The sequence below is a fragment of the Zalophus californianus genome, chromosome 5 (assembly GCF_009762305.2).
Source record: "Zalophus californianus isolate mZalCal1 chromosome 5, mZalCal1.pri.v2, whole genome shotgun sequence".
NCBI classification, from domain to species: Eukaryota; Metazoa; Chordata; class Mammalia; order Carnivora; family Otariidae; genus Zalophus; species Zalophus californianus.
The window spans coordinates 136,467,957-136,487,632 of record NC_045599.1 but is presented as its reverse complement, the minus strand read 5'-3'; the positions used below and the strand labels follow the sequence as shown (position 1 = coordinate 136,487,632).

At 33.8% G+C, this 19,676-nt stretch overlaps 1 protein-coding gene across 2 annotated transcripts in view; it reads right to left on the bottom strand.

The window, feature by feature from the left end:
* Positions 1-19,676, bottom strand: part of CDH12 (cadherin 12) — a 1,005,284-nt gene that overhangs the window by 511,767 nt on the left and 473,841 nt on the right. The window lies entirely within an intron of this gene.

Here is a 19,676-nt window from a genome sequence, read left to right as displayed (position 1 = left end):
AATTTCAGTTCCCTTCTCTTCTGGTTCAATATGACATCAATATGACTAGAGCATCACTAGTACCAGTTTACAGGTGACACAACTAAAACTGAGTACTCAGGGTAAGAGGGCTAGCAAATTCCAGATTAAAATCCTGTCTCTTCATGGTTTTATATGCATGGAAATAATATATATGCATGAGCAATCATTTAATTGTATTTAGTCTATTCCTACGCTCTATAGCTGCAAGAAAAAAATACATTTCTGCTTGAAGCCTGACATTCAAGGCATTTCTCAAAAGTCTTTCTTTCTTTACCTCTCTCTGCTCCTAGGACACCAGATAAGATTGATGATTTACACATTACCAAGTATGTTCTTTGCATTCCTAAAACTTTGCATTTTCATTTGCATGTCACTGTTTTAAAATCCATATAAACCTAGTCTAGCTAAACTTTAAAGAATTTGTGACCCCGGAGGTCATTAAAAAGTTAACTAATGAACAAATAAATGAGTGTGTACACAGGTCTAGACTGTAAAACTCCTAAAATCAAGGGCTCTTTTTAAAATTTAATATAGGGTACAATTAGCATATATATATATTTATACATTATAAGCTCTCGATTAATTTAGTTTAAATAAATTGAACTACGTAGTTAACTCAGTTTAAAATCATAGATGAAAATATAGAAAATAGTGAACTCTATGATTCCAGACACTTGATTTACTAGGATTTTGATTTTATTCTACTCAAGAAATTATATAAATTGCAGGTATCACAATAAAAGACTTAAATTTATTAACTGAACAAAAATTTTTTATTGATAAATATTGTTTTTAAAGATTGTAGAAGTTACAACAGTTTTTTTTGAAAAAGAATTTGACCTTGGTGCATCTGGGTAGCTCAGTCAGTTAAGCATCCATCTTTGGTTTCAACTCAGGTCATGATCACAGGGTCCTGAGACTGAGCCCCATGTTGGATTCCACTCAGTGTGGAGTCTGCTTGTCCCTATCACTCTGCTGCTTCCCCCACTCCCTGTCTCTGTTAGAATAAATAAGATCTTTAAAAAAAGTGTTAAGGGGTTCCTGAGTGGCTCATTTGGTTAAATGTGTACCTCTGGCTCAGGTCATGATTCCAGGGTGTTGGGATGGAGCCCCACATGGGCTCCCTGCTCAGCGGGGATTCTGCTTCTCCCTCTCCCTCTGCCCTTCCACACTGCTTGTGCACTCTCTCTCTCTCTTAAAAAGATAGATAGATAGATAGATAGATAAATAAATAAATAAATAAATAAATAAATAAAGTCTTTAAAAAAAGTGTTAAAAAAAGAGTTTGACCTTATTGTATTTATACATAATGGTAGTTCCATTACTTTTATTGAAATGTATGTCCTATTATAAGTACACAGTTAGCCATGTGCTAGGAAGTAAACTTATGAGTGGAATACGGTTTTGAAGGAAAGCAGAAGGGGTTACTTTTCTCTTTTAAATTTGAGTAACATAAGATAGTTCATTGTACATTTTTATTCAATATTGAAGCATCTTCGTAGGGTTTGTCCAATGCTTAACTGAATATTATTACAGAATGTGATTTTATTTACTAAAGAAAGCTGGAGAAAATAAATTACTTAATTTTTATCTCTCAAATATTGCTTGATATCCTCCCACTTTTGTGTGTACAATCACTGATAATCATTCACAGCTGTAGTAAGTTTAAAATCAAAATGTAGACAGACAAGTGGCTAAGGATGCGGTCAAGACAGTCACAATGCTGTGAATTAATGTTAAGTCTAATTTTAATCTAATTTATTATTATTGAATTATCAACTTAAATTGCTTTAGGTTTTACATTTGTAGGTAATGGGAAGATCATCTAAACAGAGGATTGGGTTTTCACAGAGGAGAGTAGTGGGTTCTAAAGGCTGGTAAACTATACTCTCAAAAGAGGCTTTGTCTGAGTTACATGTTAAACAAGTTTTTTTTTTTAAGATTTTATTTATTTATTTGAGAGAGAGAATGAGAGATAGAAAGCACGAGAAGGAAGAGGGTCAGAGGGAGAAGCAGACTCCCTGCTGAGCAGGGAGCCCGATGCGGGACTCGATCCCAGGACTCCAGGATCATGACCTGAGCCGAAGGCAGTCGCTTAACCAACTGAGCCACCCAGGCGCCTCATGTTAAACAAGTTTTTAATATGAAGCGCAAGATAAAGAATTTAAACAAAGAGCCTGGCTTTATAGAGGAATATTTTTAACTTCAACCATTTTCAGGTGCTTACATAGTTGTATATTACATCCAAGTAGCTGTAAAACCTCAGTGGCATTGAAACTGGGCAGAAATATAAAGAGTATTCTATAATATAAGAGCTTCCTAAATTAAACTGAATTTTTTTAATGAAGAAAAATACAAAATAACAAAGATAGAAATAAATAAAGGCCAGCTCTTTAGATACATTTGATTGATGGACAATGGACGCAAAAAAAAAAAAAAATGAGAACGAGGGTAAGCTAAAGTACTACTTTGAGCATTGATGGATAGGGACAAGTGAAGCAAAGATGGTGGCCCTGTCAAGCCAATGAACTCAACTGGAAGAGCTTAGCCTATAGAGGGTTTTTTAAAATAGCAAGTTGGTTTAGCAGGACTGAAATAAAAATAGGTGTTTTATCACATTGGCTCAAGTTTATTACTTCTCATTTGAGGATAAGGGGAGTTGAATAAAAAACTATAACATTTCAGAATGGTGTATCATATGCCATTTTAAAATTAATTAGTTAATAATTTAATAGGATGGCATCATGCTTTTCTTTTGTTTTAGATTTTATTTATTTATTTGAAAAAGAAAGAAAGGGAGCACAAGCAGCAGGAGAGGGAGAAGCAGGCACTCCACTGGGCAGGGAGCCTGATGTGAAGCTCGACACAGGGCTTGATCCCAGGACCCTGGGATCATGACCTGAGCCAAAGGCAGATGCAACTGACTGAGCCACCCAGGCATCCCGCCATCATACTTTCTAAGATCTAAGCCTTCAAGGCTGCATATGTATGTCTTACCAATTTACAAACATTTAAAAAGTCAATGTTGCAGCGTCATCATAAACATTAGAATACTAGCAATGGCCTTTAATATATTCATATCAAATATTATTTTAAGATATTTCCCCTATAGAAATCTATTACAATCACTTAGTGATATATATTCCACAAGGGCAAGGATCTTTCCAGTTATTTAATGTGAATAAATTATTTTCAAAAATATGTTCAATTTAGAATTCTATGATTTATACTCATATGGTAGAAATGAAAACTCTAGACTATTTTTTACAAATAGCATCTTTCTTTACTACCAGATTCAATGACCTAGATAGTAATAATTGGAAAGAAAATAATCCAGCAAACATTTCACTTGGGAAAGAAAGGAAGAATTCTCTGAATGAAACTGTATTTTATCTCACCACAATATCGAATTTGATTTTTGATGTCCCTATTTACTTTCCGACTTATCAAGTAACAGATATTTTATTTTATTTTATTTATTTTTTTTAAGATTTTATTTATTTATTTGAGAAAGAGAGAATGAGAGATAGAAAGCACGAGAGGGAAGAGGGTCAGAGGGAGAGGCAGACTCCCTGCTGAGCAGGAAACCCGATGTGGGACTCGATCCCAGGACTCCAGGATCATGACCTGAGCGGAAGGCAGTCGCTTAACCAACTGAGCCACCCAGGCGCCCAAGTAACAGATATTTTAAAATCAAATTCATCAAAATATTTGTTATTTAAAGCCTTGGTTGGTGTTTGGGATCGTATTTTTAGTCATGCTCTTATACTTGGAAATCCAGCAGATTTCTCCCCTGTATTATCTAGCTCTGCATTTAAGTTTTGAGAAAGCTGCATTATTTTATACCTACTGTTTGCTGGTGATAAAATCAACCATTCTTGTCTACTAGTCTTTTGTTACACAGTAGTTTGTGTTAGTAGTTCCTTGTCATCTGTTCTTTTCATATTTCTGACCCTTTTTTCTTCTTATATGTTGTCTAGTGTTAGGAGACACAATGATATAGAGAATTATAAGAGGAAAAAAATAAAATGAAAGGCAGGGGAAAAAACAAAAATGCAGAAGTTGCTTTCTGGCAGCAATAGAATTACAGAGAAAAGAAAAAGTTGAAATCTGAAAGGATTAGCCTGCTGACTTACTGAGTTTATGAGCCCTGTAAAGAATACCAATGAGAGAAAAAATAGAAGCTAGAAGGCAATGTTATAAATCTCACCCACAGACTTCTTTACCCTGAGTTGGGAAATAAAATCAAGTTCTGGACACCATTAATGGTTACTAGTCACTGAAGAGAATCAGTTTGAAATTAACAGAAACACTGGAGGTGGGGCTCTTTGGGAAAGACTTATGTGATGTGCAGCAGAACAATGTGGACATCTTCTCCCTTCTGACCTCTGCGAATTATACTAAATGGGACTAGAACTAGTGACAGACAGGCATGTGAAAACTGTTGAGTTAGTCTACCTAGTGTGAGAATTAGTAACAATTTACTAAGGATTAAAAGACTAGGAATAGATCAAAGTGTATTCTGATATAATAACTCAACATAAAGTAGAGACTAAAAATCAGTCCCGCAAAACAACGCAATACACATTCTATAGTGGTATTGCCAGGCTAGGTATCAAAAAAGTCCTCATTTATTATGACAGATGGAGTATGTGCAACGGTTTTGGAGTACTAAGACACAGATGGAGAATAAAAGTTGTTAAAGTCATCAGAAGTCTTACACCATCATGGTCTTCCCAATAATGCTTACTTGCTCATATCAATTGGATGCTCTTTCTAGAAAAATAAAGCCACATAATTGACTTTTAAAATCTTTAAAAATTTGATGAAATATAGAATTCCTTTTTAGGAATAAACTACCTATGCACAGACACAAACATTTTCCACAAAATTACAGAGAATGAATAAACCTACTGAAATCTGCCCAAAGACCCTAATTTAACTACTCTTAAGACTTACCTGTATGGCCTTATAGTTTTGTATATTTAATAATTATTACTTATAGGAACAAATACATGATCTTACAGGAGCAAAAAAAAGATAGTTCCTAAAGTTCCTGCATTATGGGAATGGTTAAAAATTTTATGGTATATACAAACAGTGGGATTTATTCAATCTATAAAATTGATATCTTCTTATTTAAGAGTTTAATATTTATAAATGCATAGGTATTATATATTACTCACCACAAAGACAAGTTTCAAAATTGTGGATAGTATCAGAATTCATTACTGTTGTAAGAAAATACACTCATATATGCAAAATGAAAGTCTCAGAATATACTCCAAAAGCTTGAAATTATTTTCTGTATTTGGTTTATCAATTTTGCTTATCCAAATTTTCTAATTTTTCTACACCAAATACATAGAAAATTTTCGTTATTGAAGATCAATCTATCTTAGTGATGTACATTTAAACTATAGCTATTTCTGAGAAGAAAAATACATCATATGCTTACAACTCTGGTATATGGATTGTACATGGGTTACCTGGATGCAGACAGAAGTAATTCACAAGGAAATATAAATGTGAATGGTGGAAAGTTGCAGATACTGAAACCTTTATCCCATGACCAACCACTAACACAAAGGAGAGACCAACTAGCAAATTCCCTTGGGAAGTCATGAAATTTACATTCAAGTCTTGAAAAGCACTGTCCTTTGGTGTGAAACTTGAGGTCTGAGAGTAGACCCTGCTCCTATATTCAGGAATTCAGAGTGGTTGCTTTCGGATTGTCAAAGGCAAACATGGATCATTTTACAGTTATTTCCTAAAGAGTAGGTGAGGAAAAAGTGAAAATGAGTTCGACAAAATAAGGCAAGAAATAATTTTCCAGCACACAAGCACCAGAGCCTCGGGCAGCTGGGCATTCTTAAAGGACTGGAGGAATCTTTGCTGAGAGGGAATCAACCTTATCCTGCAGCCATCCTCCTCTCCGTCCCCACCCTGCCCACTACCACTACCACTACCACCAGTGGTGGGGAAAAAAAGTTTTGAATCCATAGTTTGGGGAAGTTGCTCTCTGCCACATCCTAGATGTTTGAACACTCAAACAGAAGAGAGAAGACTATTTCAGAAAGCACATATAAATTAGAAGACAACTCCTGATAGCAGGATAGATGATCTGTTCTCAGTCCTGGCACCAAGCAAAGCTCTCTGAAGGATACCCAGGACATATGAGATGGCTGGCCATGCAGGAAAGAATAGTGCAAGAATCGAGAAGTATTATTTCATATTTCGTAGTTAGCCCTGGTTACAGCTAACCCAACTCCCGAGGCAGCACTTTCAGATAAATTACATTGGGGAAAAAAATCCTTTTTTAAGAGACAGAAACATGTTTATAGATGCATATTAAAGGTATTTAAAAACTTTTTAAAATCTTCCCACTATACCTCACAGTCCTAAACAAAACAAACCTATCATCTATGTAATGTTTCATAATTTTCAAACAGTTTCACTAGCATTATTTCTCTTGATCTTTATCATCAGTGTTAGGGATATCAATGTTTCACAAAGGGGGAGGCTAAATCACTGGAAATTTAACTGAATGAATTGAGGCCAATTGAATTCCAACAGAGCTGGGACTCACACCATAAACTTCTCTGTCCAGTTGCCCTTATTCAATACATGTACCATGCTGTCTTGCAATGACCATATAAACCTATAAAAAGAATGATTTCTAGCCAGGCATTCATTTTAAGTATAGTTAAGTTCATTGCTGTGAATGATTTTAGATGTCTGCTCCATTTGGGCTTCATAATTACTTTCATTAGTAAACAAATTTGCGTTTTGAAATAGAGATTACACGGGTAATATCTTCCTGTTTGCAGGTAATTTACTGTTGGGGGGATTCTCTCATTCTATGTAATAATCCTCTTAAATGGGCTCTGGCAACACTGGAAATCAGAATACAGCTTTTCTTGTCTTTAGTGAACTGAAATTGTCACCTAGGAAGAATCCTGATGTTCTAAAGTCCTAATAAAAGCAATTAAATGATAATAAACATTGGTTAAGTCATTGGGTATTTTTGTCTATAGAACTTCACATATTAAATACTGGCATCCACCCAGCCTTTTGATTTAAAAAAATACCATCTTTTTTGGCGTATTTTATTTATTTATTTATTTTTAAAAGATTTTATTTATTTATTTGAGAGAGCTAATGAGATAGAGCACAAGAAGGGGAGGGTCAGAGAGAGAAGCAGACTCCCTGCTGAGCAGGGACCCTGATGCGAGACTCGATCCTGGGACTCCAGGATCATGACCTGAGCCGAAGGCAGTCACTTAACCAACTGAGCCACCCAGGCACCCGTGTATTTTTTAAATTAAAAATGTAGCAATATATTTTTAAATTAACTGTCTTTCTAAATGCACACTGGTTCTCCCATATCAATGTACATTAAAAAAAAAAAAAAAAAACTGTCCTAAGAAAAAAGATCCTGGTTCCAGATCTTATCCAGATCATTATCCAGTACCCAATCTTCCACAGTCTTGGCGTTCTTGGCACCTCATTGGATCCCTTACGATGGTGTACATGAACAGAGTTTTGAAACAGGAAACAAATGCAACCCTATACTAAAAAGAATTTAAAAGGAGCCTTAATTTTCTGATTACCCAGTAGAAATTGGTGAAAGTGCAGAAATAATTTTTGGATTGAATTGGATTATCCCACCAGTTAAACAGATCATCAGTTCACATACCACATTACTGTCTTACTGAGGATGTCCTATTAAAACAGGAAACCATTGATCATTCCCTTAATATTAATTTAAGCAAATTTAAAACCCGAGTAACTAGAATGGTCAAACAAATTTTTCAGCATTGTTAAGTGCAAATCATTCCTGTTCAAAGCCTAAGACTGATTATATATAAACAAAAGCCAAATTCAGAAATGTATTTGTTTTAAGCTTAATAAAATCAAGGCAATCCATTTATGTTATTTATGTAAATTTGGGGGGCAGGTGGAATAGCAATATTGCCTAAATATGAAAACCTCTAATAACAACCAATAAAACCATGCACATTTTAAAACTTGATATATATGACACTGAAAGTTAGAAAAAGATAGTCATATAATATTTAGATGAACACATGTATCATTATACCACTTACTGGAAGCAACCAAGTTGTCATTTTAAAATTAGTTTATCATTCTCTTTACAATGTATATTTAACCTGAATGTCAACTGAATTCACATTGCCCTTTGGATTTAGATAGACTATTCTTTCCTTTTTTTTTAAGATTTTATTTATTTATTTGACAGAAAGAGACACGGAGAGAGCAGGAACACAAGCAGGGGGAGTGGGACAGGGAGAAGCTGGTTTCCTCCAGAGCAGGGAGCCCGATGCGGGGGCTGGATCCCAGGACCCTGGGATCATGACCTGAGCCGAAGGCAGACGCTTAACAACTGAGCACCCAGACGTCCCTAGATAGACTTTTCTTGACTCTTTTCTCCCACCTTCTGGAGAGGCCCAGGTTGGCCTTAGCACTATGTTTACTAATGCTCAGGCTGACCCATTTTCAGGGTCCCTCAAATTTCTCAATCACAGCAACTGCTGAGCTCTCTCTTACAGCTGACATATAATATTTATCTATATTAACCCAATTTATTTAGAGTTTCCAGGCAAATAAATAAAAATATTCATATTTGATGTATAGCAAACTTTACCTATCTGGGAAGATAGATGAAGGCTACACATTGGAAAACAAACAAGTCAAACTGAATATTAGATTTGCTCATGGTTAAATTTCCTTTGACCATTTTATCACTGACCATATGTCTGTATCCTTATTCTGATGAGCCAATCTCCCATTACATAAGTCCAACTCTTTTCACATATTCTGCTATCCATCCCTCTTTCAATGTTTCCATCTCCTTGTTTTGCTCTCTCCAGCCAAACTATGCCTTTAGGTCATTTGCCACCATCAAAATGGCTTGTGTAAAACTAAGTCACATGATTTTTGCAGAATTAGTCCCAAATGTTAATGTCATCTATTTTTCCCTTGCTAAAGCAGATGGTGTTTATTTATTATAAAGCACTATCTATATTAGGCAAATATACACACATATCCATCATTTATTAAGAAATAGTTACTGAATATCGACTATCAAGGGATAGTAACATTTAGAAAAGGAAAATTATAAAATTAGTAATGACGACCCCTCAAAAATATTTCTTATGTTTAAATACACTAAACGCTTTATAAACGCTTTATAAACATTTTTTAAAAAATCCTCATAGCAGTTCTAGGAAACTATCCCCATTACATATACATACATAATGGGTTTACACACACACACATACATGTGTATATACATGAGACTGAGTCTTAAGTACTTTACAAATACTGGTATATTGATTCAGATCATATTGCAAATAAGTGTCAAACCATGATGAACTCCAAGCATATCTTGGGACGTATATCATTAACAGCACTCTAAACAACCTCAATACTATTTTAACTAAGAGATGAAGTCTCAGATCTCAAGGACCGAGTGACTCTCTTGGAGACATGAACTGTATACACAAATGACTAAAGATAATATTGGATATGTGTCAATTGATGCTATAAGAAAAAAATGATTGCTTTTAATGGAAAAATATATCAGTGGCAACTAAAATAATTAAGAGAAACAGCTTCAGGGAAGTTAATTTAGTTAGTTTAATTTCTGAGCAATTGGAAGACTTTGGTTGAATGGGCCTTTTCTAAACACGTGTCTACATTTTTTTTATTTCTTCTGCTATTTAAAAGAAGACAAACTGATAATATAGTTATTTCTGATAAACCGAGAGTGAGAATGGCAGAAACAGACAAAAACAGCAGAATTACACAACTGTCTAGGTTGGGCATTCCCATGAGAGAGGAGGGCATTATTTTTTTCTTTTGGCTACTGTCAATTATTTCTGATTTCTGCCATTAATTTATACCTGTGTTTCTATCTAGGTGGGCAGTTGACAACTATTTTAAAACTGACATAATTGAAAGAGATTGCATAGATCTCAAACTCATCTACTCACAGAATTTCCATATCAAACATAAACTCACTATTTCAAATAGAAGATACTATAATTCATAAAATAATAACCATCACCATGATTGTAAAAAAGAGACTCGGATTAATATAAAAATTTTCTCTGCTTAATGAAGGAATGGGAAAAAATCACTGTCAATGTCATCAATATTTAACCATATTATTCTCTTTTTGTATTTTATAATTAGAGAGAGGGGGAGAGGAACTATTTTCATACTAATTCAAGTAAAAAGCTTTGGACTGATCCAAGAAAGTGCTCCATCCCCCATGGAGACATATAAGTCAGTAACCAATTAGTATACTTATGTTTATTGTTAACAGGTAAACATTGATCAATTTCTTATTCAGGTATAGAACAAACACAAAACTAACATTACTTGCATCTCAATGTGAAACATCTACAGAGGATAAAATAGAATGTGTAGAAGAGAAAGTGATAACAAAGGTTTTGTCATAATAGAAGTTCTTATTTAAATAAAATGCATATTTTCTTGTCAAAAAATTCTAACTTTATGAAAATTCAGGAGTACTTTTGTTTGGTCTTTTAGTGCATATTTCATTAAATGTGGGTTTTGAACACATGATCGATATTGTTAGCGATAGCTCCTTCCATATTGTTGAGGTGCATTGACAAATCTAAGCATTTAATAGTTTTCTGTGCTGGTACATCGACAGTTTTCTCAAGTTGTCTATAAACCCATTAATGAGTAGATTTTCTTAATACTAAAAACAGAAAGGCAGACCCTGCCCTGAGAGAACTTGACAAAGACCGGTGTTCTCAGGTCTATTCTAATACTTCACTTACTGTCTGGAGTGTCATAAATCTGGATAACTCAGCAACACAATATACATAAATGAGTGAAAACAAAGATTAATAAAAATATTCTCCTATTTTTTTCTTCAAATACATTATTACGTGGTCTGGCACCTATTGTGGAGAACTACTGAATTCAGCAAAAACTGAAGAAAGAAGAAAGTGTTTACAGAAAAAATTCATTTTCCCTTAACTAAATATGTTATTTGTCCCACCCATGGTAACAACAAGACTGATTAAGCAAGATTCTCATGTGCTACTTTCCCATGCCAATAAATAAATTAATGGTAGTCCATATAAATTGAATCACTGAATTCTATTAACACTGATGGTTCACAAAATTCCGAACTGACAAAGTAGCTATTAATGTAGAAGATAAACATATTATTCAGACAAATATTTCTATGCATTTATGTTTGTACCTAGAAGACATTTAGATAAATTTTTAAAAATTATACTATATAAATAGATGAAACTCTGAGTTAAACAGATATGTATTTTCAAATGAAACATTTTAGAGACTGTGAAAATTGATAACTAAAATTAAATAATTAAAATGTAACACTTAACTGAGTCTGTAAATGAATAATGGAAATATCCTTGCAAGTTTCTTAAATTTATCAATATGCAAAGTTAATGGAGAAATGCAGATGGCCTTTATCAGCATATGTTTTTCTAGGTGTATTTACATTTTTATTAAATATTTTGATCTTTAAATGGCAGTTAATTCATTTGAGAAACACTTATCTTAGAGAATGAAAACAACCATTTAATTATATGCCAACTGGGCCTGTTATACACGTGAAATATGAAAAATATTTGTGTGATGTCTGTTAAAAGTCATGAAGAAGACATTTCTGTTCTTCTAGAAAGCCTTTCTCATAGCTATTCTCTACTGATTGAAATTATCTCCAAAAATGTAAAACATGAGACTTAATAAGCTCCTCCTTTTGCTTTTTTTTTTTTTTGTCCCAAAAGTAAGATGTCCTTGGGAAGCTAGAGATTATAATGGCAGAAAGCCTTCATAGCTGTCTTGCTCAGCTTGAATAGCTGTAACAAAATACCATGTACACTATGGCTTAAACACAGACATTTATTTCTGAGTTCTGGAAGCTAAGTCCAAGATCAAGGTGGAGGCAGATTCAATACTTAGAGCAGGCTCTTTTCCTGGCTTGCAGACAGCAAATTTCTCCCTGTATCTTTACAAGGCATAGAGAGATCTGGTCTCTTTTTCTTCTTATATGGTCACTAATCTGATTAGGAGGACCCCACCCTCATGATATCATCTAAACCTAAACACTTCCCAAAAGTTTTACCTCGAAATACCATCACTTTGGAGTTTAATGCTTCAACCTATGGATTGGGGGGGACAAAAACATTCAGCCCATAAGTTTTGCACTTATATGCCTATATGCACATCTGTTGTTAAAATAATCCTTCAAAGAGATAATGCATCTTTTGGGAACTGAAATATTATATTGACTTAGACAAAATGCATTGAGTAGAAATGGAGCCAATACCTGCATCATTTTTAATCAATCCAAGTAAAACATGATCATCTAGTATTAGATAATAAGAGTAAATTAGACAAAGGAAAATAGATATTCCTTAGTAGGCTTCTCATATTCTGCCAACTATGTTACTACTTTTATCAGATGGTTTTCATAAATGGTGTTTTTTTCCTCTGGCTGTATAAAGGCACTGCCCTCATGCTCATGGTTTGTGATTAGCAGTAAAGCAGGTGTTGAAACTGATACCAAGAAATGTATTTGTGGTTTCTAATTTAATACAGTCCAGGTTTAAAAAGATAAAGATATTTTACTTTGGGCCAAAAAAAGGTATTGTACTGTCCAGAAGAAATGAAATTATATAGCTCTGTTTTCTTTTCAGAATATTCTCCATTATGTGTTAAAGAGGGTGTAGGAGGAGCGAAAAAGAGAAGAGGAAAAAGGGAAGCCCATGTACCCTAAACAGGAGTGATGGAAAGAAAAAAAAAAAAAACTATGCTTTAATAAACTGTAGTTAAGGAGTTAAAATAGTAACCCAAAAGATTTCTAGGTGAATGAATCATACATATATAATACAAGGAGATCTGATTCACAATCTAATTTTATGTATCTCCTGGGAAATCATTCACTAGTTCATGATAGATTTGTGATGAACATTTGGTGGTTGGGATTCCACATGGGAGTTTTTCTATGTGGCAATTTACAGCAGGAAATTCAGAGGCTTACATTAGTAAAAAAGGCTACCGATGGATGAGAAAGTAAATGGAGAAGAATGGGAGCATCATACCAAGATGCCCCTGTAGCATAACCATGAAGTGAGTTCTTGGTACCTAGAAGAGTGCTAGTCACATAGTCACTACTCAACAACTGAATGAATGAATGAATGGTTTCAGAGAATTTTGTAAGAGAATAATTCATTAATGTTACCTTTTCATCTGCCATCTCTATGTAATATTTTTATGAATTTGGTCAGTGAATTTGTTGAATCACTCTATTGTGAATGTGATGATGGGCAGAATTTTAATGAGTGTATCTTTGTCAAAGGGAGTGCTTTAAAATAGATGAGATTTGGTCAATAACAAAATTCAAGTCTTTCAAACTTTTGTCTACACTGACATCAAAGCAAACAGTTACCAAGGACAGAAAGCAACAATAGAAAAATATTTACTTACTTCCTAAATACAAAAATATTAAGTAACATTTCAAACTAAAATGTGAACAGTGGAACTAACTCCCTTTCTTCAATATTATTGAGTTTATTCAACTTCAAAGCTCAAATATTTGTATTTATAATACAGTAATTGTGTATTTCATTTTTTATTTATTAATGTGTATATTCCTCCTTCCAATAACAGATATGGCCAGTGGGTAGTATTCTAGGAGTACAAGCATATACAATTTTCGAGGTGAAGATCTTGTTTTTCCTTATCAATGGAAAATAAATTGGAAAAAAAAAAAGTGAGCCTCGGGATCTCATCTCTTCAAATATCTACAGAAATTGGGTCTAGCTGAAAAATGCTACCATTCCTGTAAAATCATACTATTTCTATTTTTTCAATGATATATTTGGTTTGTAATATTTAGAAAGCAATTTTTTCACTGAGAGACATTTATTCAATGCTATTATTAAATGACTTCTAGATGCCCAGCTCCTGAATTACACAAGATGAATCAGATATCTATGTCATTTTCAAAGAGTTTATATGCCTTAAGGAGATAAATAATATATCTAAGGAAGCGTATGATAAATAGATGCTAATAAACGTCACAACACGAGAAAAGGAAAGAAGTTCTATGGATGCATAGAGAAAGTTAACTGGTCATATTAAATCTCTGAAGAAAAGCTCTTTTGAAGAAATCCAGCATAACTTTGATTTCAAAATTGACTGATCTACAAAAATTCAGCAACTCCCTTGTAGCTATTATTTTTAACTACTTCCTTCATCAAGGAAAATGCTTCAACATCATCATTCGATCCCATAACTTCAGTTTGTTAGGGCCAAATGGAAAATGAAGAAACCGGGGCAACTGGAGGGCTCAGTGGGTTGAGCGTTCTACTCTTGATTTTGGCTCAGGTCATGATCTCAGGGTCCTGAGATGGATCTCCACACAGGGCTTTATGTTCAGCCTGGAGTCAGCTTGGGATTATCTCTCTTCCTCTCCTTCTGCCCCTCCCCCCTGCTCATGTTCTCCCTGTCTCTCTCTAAGTAAAGTAATTAAATCTTAAAAAAAATAAAGAAAGGAAATATTAGTCCAAGCTATTATCCTGATTAGCAAAAAAAGAAAAGGGCAGTAGGGCATGAAAATTTTACTCTTTGTTCAACAAATATCCAGCAGTTATTTTTAATTGAAATATCCTGAAATAATATTCAGTGCATCTAATTCAGAAAAACATTTCTAAATGAATTACTTCTAGAAAATAATTTAGAGGGGACTGGGGTACCTGGGTGGCTCAGTCATTAAGCATCTGCCTTCGGCTCAGGTCATGATCCCAGGACCCTGGGATCCAGGCCCGCATCGGGCTCCCTGATCCACAGGGAGCCTGCTTCTCCCTCTCCCGCTCCCCCTGCTTGTGTTCCCTCTCTCGCTGTGTCTCTCTCTGTCAGAAAAATAAATAAAAAATCTTTTTTAAAAATTAATAATTTAGAGGGACTATTATGCTCTTTTGTTTGCATATTTTTTTTTTATTTTGCTTTTAATCTTTTTACACAGTGAAATCTTATTTTGTTCTTCCAACAACTTTTCCTTTCTTTTGCTCACCTTTGATCCAGGTGCCTCTTTGACCTAATTATGTCTATGTCTTTCCTTTGGGCAGGCAGAAGAAAGTGCTGGAGAGCTGAGGTGCTGGTGGAAAAGGAAACTCAGAACTAGGGAGAGGAGCCGGGAAGCAGGGATTAGCAATATCTGTGGGGGATATTTGATAAAGTTTGCTGTCTTTGGTATTATACAGTCTTTCATTCTGTATTCCCACAAATACTTAATAAAACACACATTAGTTGGTGATAGCTTCAGAATTAGATTTGTATTACTTGAAATAAAACCTACTGCTAAATCTGACCTCAAAGCAGTTACTTTGGGATAACAGAGAACACCCAAGGACCCTAAGTCATATTTTGGGTTACAAGTTTGTCCATACTTAGGGTATAGTCAGAAGTTTCCATATCCTTTTACCTCCTCTGTTTGGCTTGTTTATGTGTTTATGTTTCGTATTTTGATGTTCATATCAGGCAAACACAGGAATCCATCTCTCTATGAAAATAAAAATTATACTATGGCACTTTTGTTATTCTAAGATTCGCCTATTTTTTTTTACCATACCTGAAGGTTCATAAATGCTTGCAAAATTCATATTATGATTTTGCTTTTTGTATTCAACAAATGTAAAATGTGTTAAATATTGTGGATTTCTTCTGGATTTGTATCTACCACTGTTTTCATATAACACATTATATCCATAAAAACAAATATTTCTATAAATGAGGCTGATGAACACATTACTTTTCCCTACAAGTCCATGAACTATATATATATAATTATATATATATATACATTGAGATCAGCCTTTTATTTCTCTATGAATTGTTATCAGATATATGAAATTAATTTAAATCTCCATTTATATTGATACATGAAAAAGTGAAATATAATTCCTTCAAAACTTCTGTTTCTATAGAAACATATTAAGACAAACTGTTCTATATTTATAAAATTAAAACCAAATACATATTAATTATTAATCAGTAGTAATTATACAAACATTGAACTTAACAAACATTGAATTATACAAATATATTTAAATTTCATATTTTGTCAGATAGTTAAATCAATTGCATAACTTAAATTTTAAAGTAATTCATTGAGGTATTTTTATTTTTTTATTTATTTATTTTTAAAGATTTTATTTATTTATTCATGAGAGACAGAGGAGGAGAGAGAGAGAGAGAAGCAGAGGGAGAAGCAGGCTCCCAAGAAGCAGGGAGCCCGATGCGGGACTCGATCCCAGGACCCTGGGATCACGACCTGAGCCGAAGGCAGACGCTTAACCATCTGAGCCACCCAGGCGCCCTCATTGAGGTATTTTTATTCCCCCCCTTTTTTTTTTCATAATTAGGTATCCCTCAAACCTGTGCTAAATATCTGAGGACAAAGCTTGTCTTCTGCTACATATGCTAAAGCTAACAAGAAAACATTTTGCTTTGTTTTAGGAAATAATATGATGTTATCTTCTAGTATGTAAAGAGCATTTAATGAAACTGCAAAAACTCAAAAGAAAAGTTAGTCTTTCTTTAAATACACTTAGAATATACTTTTCCCACTTTTTTTTTTCTAAAAAAACACCATAAAACTATCATCCTGGAGAGAATATCATATTTAATTTCCTGTATAATAGGATTCTTAAAAAATGCAAACAAAAAAATCAACACATGTCTCTAAGATTTCTGATTGTAAGGAAGCAGCTTTATTTCACTTCTTAAATATACTTTAAATTTAATGTAATCAATTCTGCTACACAAAAGCTATCACTCCCTTTGAAGAACTGAAAAGATGCCATAATCTTCCTATGATCTCAGAGCACTAGATCTTCAAACATGAAATTTTCCGCAGTCAACTTCCTGAATTTGATGACTAAAACTTAAATCTGTCCTCTGTGTTAGTTTCAAACACTCAAAATCATTCCTAGCTACTGTCAGAGTATGTGAAACACCTGTCTTAGAAGGTAAAGTAGTGAATAAAAACATCTTTTACTAGTAACTAGTTTCTAACTACTATTAACCAAAATGTGTAATCAATCATAGTGTTCCCTAAAATACTGTGTCCATTTAGATGCCTTCAGGTACAATAACAGAAAATTCCCAAGTAAAGCGACTCAATCAGTAGGAGTTATTAATGTACTTAAAACATGTCCTCAAGAATGTTGTTCCCATGACTCTGGCATGACATCAGAAGCCGACTTACTGTCTACTCTGCCAAACTAAGCAGTGTGTTCACTGGACTACATGCCCATTCTTCAGCCAATCACCATCAGGGAAAAGTAGATCATCATAATCGGCTTGGACTTTAACCTTCATTCCTGGTTAACACGGACCCCTTGATAACCGTGAGCCAAAAAAGATGAGTGTAGTTGAGTGATGGCTACCGAATAGACAAACAGTAGAATCTTTCATGTAAATAAATTTGTGAATCATTTTTGGGGAAGGAATACATTTTTCAAATCATGTATATCTCCCTTGGTCAGGATTTATAATGTCTTGGTTTCTTTTAGAAAAGTCAATATTTTATGGAATCCTCAATCATTTTCCTCAAATTCTTTGAATAACACCTTTCAAGTATTTTCTTACTAGAAAAATGCTGCATATTAAAAAAAACAAAAATCCTAGCCATCCTTTATATGCCTAGATTTGTGCTGGTCAAGATTATGTCAGACTTATTAGAGAGATAAAATACGGCCAAGTTCAGTAGGAAACTTTGGTGTACTTTGAGAAAACAGACTAGAAACTGAAAGCAATTATAAACCAACAGGTCATGTATACAGGAAGGACTTGACCAAGAACTAGATGATCTGACCTGCTCTGCCGTCAATAAGAAAAACATCTAAAAGGAAAACAACTGGCAAAATTCTGGGAGAAGATGTAACAATTAACAAGGCCTTCAAGATTAACAAAGAGATGACCCATGCTGAGAAACAGTAGGAGTGAAAACACACACACACACACACACACACACACACACACACAAATTAGACTTCTATTTGGAAAATAGTAAAGAACTGGAAAGAAGTATAAAAAAGGATAGTAGGAAGTAATAATCTAATTAGGAAATAATTCAAGGTAAAGCACAATGATATAGGTCAGAGTACAATTAATAATAAGGAAGAAATTCTTTGCAGGTTGAAATAGTCTCTAAGAGTTTTGGTTTTAGTTGCAGGAGAATTTAATAAGTGTAATTTATTCTAGGTGATAATTTAAGAACATAATTGAAATATTCGATGAACTACTGAACTCAGAGAAATGCCATGAAAATAGTTGTGATTTAAAGTAGAAAAAATCTCAAATAAGTGTACAACACACACTATATGCTTATATATGTAAATATTAAAAGCAAAATTATATTAATTTTAAAACACTGTTTTTGTAAATAACACAATTTAAGCCATCATAATTGAAATTATTAGAGAAAGAGTTCTGTTTCTAAATTGTAAAGTAATGATTTTACCTTTTTATCAGTAATGCAAAATAACTCGAGATGTTACTTTCAAACAAGAAATTGAGTTTACACTAGGTCTTCCATGGGTTCTCATCTGATTATTTTTTATTACCAACTGGTCTTAAATACAGCTACCTTGACCAAGGCTTTGACTAGAACTTTTATCAATACGGTAGTTAATCTGTGTGAACATTAATCTTTTTATAAGCATCTTTGTGTACTACTCATTAGGTAAATTAACTGGCTTTTAAAAGCAATTATATTTATTTTAGATAAATAAAATAGCATGTGCCAAGCATGTATTACAAGAGGAATCCAGGTACCCTCAAGGAATTGCAAAAAAAAAAAAAAAAAAAGAAGGTCTTGGCTAGAACAAAGAAGATGGTAAAAGAGTACAGAAGAATGAGTTTGAGCATGTTAAACGGAGCCAGTCACTCAGGGATGCTAAGGTTTCTGTCCTTTATCTTGAAAAATTTGGAAAAACTTTGATAGATTTTAAGCTGGGGCAAAATATGATGAGATTAGTATTCCTAAAATAGGATTCAATTCAAGAAATGAATTGTAGGACAGATTTGGAATTAGTTAAGAAAAGGGCCTATTATAAGTAATTAGCACAGAGATGATACTAGCTTAGGTTAGGGTGGCTAGCATATTAATGGAGGGAAAAATATATATCAGTTAACATGCACTGTGTGACAGTTAAATAGAAATTAATATTTGAAGAATTGGCTGTCATTAAATATAATGCATTGGCCTATAACTTACCACTACAGGTATCGTGAAATCTTACCGAAGAAGTAAGCAGACTTCAGTATACAACTTCCAAAAATTTTCTACCAGTTTCTTTAATGCTGTATCCTAAGCGAGTATCCAGAGTGAATATGTGGGTTTCAGTTTGGGTTCATGCAGCAATTCAATCATATCAAGAACATATTGATATTCTTTGATTTTTTCCAGTGGTAGGTACAGATTTTACAAAAATATAGTAGATTCAGTATCTCAACAAGGTTATCAAGGATACAGTTTCATTATGTTCCCTGGTATGAACAAGACTAACTTTAGTCTAAAATGAGTAGAATAAGATGGCTTCCAGTGC